We start from the raw sequence: 4,516 nt of genomic DNA on the forward strand, positions 1-4,516 counted from the left end.
TGGGAGCACAGCTGACACACATGAACCTAACGACAGGACAGGAGAGGTGAAACTAAATACACTGACATTGAATACAGACTTTCAAAGTAAAACAGGAAACATGGAGATTAGACATGACATGAACTAAACATAACCACGCAGACATGACGCATGAACCAGGGAGACTTAGTACAGGGGGAGATGACTTAAACAACTAAGGAACAAGACTAAACAGCAATCTAGAAATTAACTAGGTGAGCTAAACTAGGGCACAAATGAATACAAAAGATACATATAAGAACTCAAACACTGGGTCACAGACCCAGCCCATGACAAGTAGGCCAGCTCTAATAATAATTTAGTATTGGCTTCGCGGGCCAAATATAATTAGGCGGAGTTTGACACCTATGTTTTAGAAGAACAAGAACAAAAGTTATTTAGTTTAAAAACATAAAAGTTTTTTTTCTTTATTATAAAACTGTGGAAAAGTCTTTAACCAACACTCATTCATTTATATTTTCTTACATTTCCAACCTGTCTTGAGCGATAGTTTTCCAAGATTTTCCAAGACGTCTTTCAAAGCTTTCTTTGGACACCGGCTGGTTTCAGAGCAGTATCTGACAGTCATGTCCTTAAGAACTCCTTCAAAGACCTGATGACTGTCAATAATCCATTCTCAAAAGGTAACAGAGAAAATTACACAAGAACTGGTCCAGAAATTAGTGGCCAACGAGTCACAGTGGAATAAAAAAATAAATAAAATTGATTGGAACTAGAAAGTGCATTTTCTGAAGAAACTGCAGTGTGAATGCTGAAATCTGAAGGTATGCACTGAAATGAATTAATTGCTGAATTTTAAGTTAAAAATGTTGAATGAGATGGAAAAAAGATTTTTCATCTGAAAACAAAAGTGCAGAACTGTTGAAAGTTGAATAGTTAGAAAGTAGCTGATCATCTTTATATGCTTTTCTACTGTACCTTAAAAAAAACAAAAAAAACAACCTGACTATAACAAAAGAATACATCTGAATGCATATTGAAATATTCTTTTTATCACTACAAAAGTGGGATTATTCATTTTAAGTGTCTAAACTCAAGAATCTTACATTCTTGAAAGAAAAACCAGAACATCTTGACATCTACTCTGATCTGCTGGGTGTGTAGATCAGTGACTTCTTGTCAGGCAGGAAGTCAGTAAAATAAGGCTGAAGTGATGGACAGCAGCCTCTTGCCAGAGAACAGTGTGAAAAACAGTCTGTGTGGGGTCATCAACATCTTCTTAGCAGCGATCATGGCACAATGCAGTCTGCTTTTACTAAACTAATTCACTGAAACACAAACAAACACTCTGAAGAGTGATGACTTGGAAACCAATACAGACTCAAGATGCTTCTAATAACAGTAAAAACAAGGAACTTCGCTCAAAACAGGAATGCAATCACAGTAAAAACTTTTATTCTCCTCCTCATCTTTCTCCATTTTCTTCAGTTGGAATTTACTAATTTAGTGTTGCCCCCTCAAATCATTTGAAGTACATGTAAATACATTTTTTCATTAAATTAAATAAGACGCTCCAAGTTTGCAAAGCATTTATTAAAACATTCAGGATTAACAAACCCCCACAAAACACTGAACTAATTAACTGATTTTTTTTTTCTTCAACCTATTTAATTTTCATCTTTAACTAATTACTTAAAGATAAACAAAAGATTTTAAAAAATACATTAGATAAATAACTAAATAAATAGAAATGCTGGGAAAATAATAAAGGACGTTACTCCTCTGGCATCAGAATGTCTGTTACGGTGCCGTGTTCGTAATTTAGCAGGATCACTGAAGGGAGGATGTCTGGGAACACCTTTAGCCATACAGCAGATGACAATATGTGGAATGTCATCGGAGTCCAGGACCTCTTGGTCTTGGCCAATGGTTCTGTAACCTCGCGGTTTAATCTCATGGATCCCACTTCCAGGCTGTAGATAATAAAAGAAAAGAAAAAGAACTTCATGGCCAGTTTAAGACCAGTACTAAAAGCATGAAGACACTGCATAAAGTAATTTACCGACCTTAACCACAGTAAATGCTGATGTGTGAAGTGCAAAGTCATATGAGTGCGAGTTGTTTCCTTTCAAATGAGTGATCTCTACAGGTGATCCAATATTGCCCCCGTTCCCTTTCAGTTTTTTTTCAAGGGTTCCATCTAAATGTGACAGAGAAGGACAATTATTTTAAAAATGGACACAAATCTGCATATTGCAGCAGATAACCGTGTCCCATTTTAACTTGTACATAGTTAAAATTTCGCTCTCCATGCTTTAAATCTCAAAAGAACTATCCTCTTTCTTTTGTCATACTCTGATTTTCATTTATATGATTTTTGTTTTGAAAGTGCCCTAAAATTGGTGTGTTAGCTTTAACTTGGAACAGTAAAAACAAAACATATAAAACCTTAAGCTACATCTAAATGTGTTAGTAGTAAATTAATGTGGGGAAACTTACTGTTATGGCAAATGCAGATGGACCCAGGGAGCAGAACGCACGGAGGCAGAGTTGCTGTGAAGACAGTTTATTTACAGCGATGGGGAGGTATTAACAAGGACAAAGTATATACAACAGCGTATGAATGGGGACGCAGAGCCAGGACGTGCAGGTGTAGGAAACACACACAGGTAATGCACTCGATCTAAAAAAAGGAAGAGGGACGTGAGAATTAGGAGGGTCTTGCCCGATAACCGAGAAAAGCTTAAAGTAAACTTTACAGAGAGTTGGAGAGCTTACTTGGTACTGTTTATTGCCAAAACCTCCAGACGGAAAACAAACCAGATGAGGCGAAATCCTAGGGAGGAAACAAAACTCCTTACAGTCACCAGAAATAATCCAACGGCTCCAGCAGGCAGGGGCAGAATTACAGACTCTCCAAAAACTTCTGTCACGTAGCTCCTAAAGAACACTTCAGAAGAATGCATCTGATGAGTAACAGGTGTGCCAGGTTCAATGACTTACTGCCCCGCCTACCTATACTAAAAGGGAGGCACCCAAAAACACATACAGACAAAAACACCACATAACCAGAACCCAACTCCTAACACTTACAGCTGTTACCCATTCCTTCACTGTCACGTACATCATCTGTGACTGGCTGATGTTGGTTAGTGAGATCGAGGTGGTAGGTGGCTCCAGAAGCAGCCTTGCTTCGTCCTCCAGCTGCTGACTGACCTGGATGGGCACACTGACATACACTGCCGTGTCCTTACTGGAAAGCATTGTTCTTGTGCTTCCAAATGTGGTCATTCTAAAATTTCTAATTGTATATGTTTTACCCTCTTTAATTTGGGAGGCCAAGCTTTCAAATATAACAAATCTGAACACATTTGTCCCGTCACATACTGCCGCACTTGTATTACTGTGGACAGCTTTGGGCCTTGCACTTCCATCAGAGAAATGCCAGCCAGTGACTTTAGGGGTTTCTTTAAGATACACCACTTTCACCGTTAGAGTTGGCAGCCTCTTGTATGGCTCACTGGTATTGCGATGAGGTTTTGATGAAGCCATTCTGAAATTACACACACAAACACACCCGCACACAGAAAGAGAGTTTTATGAGACACGATAATGTCCATTCGATTAAATAGGACAAACACAAAACCCTGATGTTTTATATATTTCCCTTGAGCCTGTGAATTAAAAATAATCTTGATGTTTGTGTAGGCCCTCTGTTACGGCCGAGACAGTTTTAGACGAGTGACAGGACTCAAATGCAGGACGCCGAACAGCTCGTAAGATTTTAAGAATAATGTTTAATGATTCCACAAATATTCATAAACAAAAAGGTGAGTTAGACAAGTACGACGTTCCACCACTGAAACTAAGTAACAATCTGGTCCGGGTCAGAGGGGACAGCTATTCCGGGGATTGGACTGGAAAGCAAGTCACATTAGATCCAGGAAAAGGTCGGGGTCACTGTAACAGAGTGCAGATGTTCAGATACGGATAAGGAGACATATGAATATGTTGTTGGTTCAGGATCCTCCTTCGTACTGCGTACTTGCCACAGGTGGTCGGAGATGACGTAGAGGGGTGAGTAGTCCGGATGTGTAATCCAAAAACTCCTGGCGTGGAGGCAGAGAGGCAGGTAGGTGATTCGGGTAATAGCCTGTGGGACTGCCAGATGGTCCAGTATCCAAGTAGGAGCTCTTCGGCAGGGGTTGGCAGTTAGGTGTAGCTAAGAGAGAGGCGCACAAAAGACAAACATACAGTGAGGCAAGGAGATTCACAAAATACGTAGGGAATTATGGTGGTGGCCTGCACTGACTGATGTTAGCAGAGAATCTGGCGAAGAGAGATTGAGTACGCTGGCCTTATGAGTCCCCGGCTAAATTACCCACAGGTGTAAGCGATCAGCAAAAACACTGAGGCCCCTCCCCGGGGTGGAGACGCCGGCTCGGAGGGAGACACACTGGCACACACCCGGACCATGACACCCTTGGTCATCTTACGCATGTTAGTGTTAAAAACGTGAAAGAAGGGAAGGTCTTGA

At 40.3% G+C, this 4,516-nt stretch overlaps 1 long non-coding RNA gene across 1 annotated transcript; it reads right to left on the reverse strand.

Annotated features, from left to right (window-relative positions):
- Positions 1 to 1,636: 1,636 nt before the first annotated feature.
- LOC102314306 lies at positions 1,637 to 2,956 on the reverse strand. The gene is made up of 4 exons (XR_001336925.2): positions 2,758 to 2,956; positions 2,479 to 2,662; positions 2,046 to 2,179; positions 1,637 to 1,952 (listed from the first exon to the last, which is right to left on the reverse strand). It is a non-coding gene; the product is annotated as an uncharacterized LOC102314306 (long non-coding RNA).
- Positions 2,957 to 4,516: the final 1,560 nt, after the last annotated feature.

Source organism: Haplochromis burtoni, unplaced genomic scaffold (assembly GCF_018398535.1).
Source record: "Haplochromis burtoni strain Fernald_Lab_line unplaced genomic scaffold, NCSU_Asbu1 Contig_118, whole genome shotgun sequence".
NCBI classification, from domain to species: Eukaryota; Metazoa; Chordata; class Actinopteri; order Cichliformes; family Cichlidae; genus Haplochromis; species Haplochromis burtoni.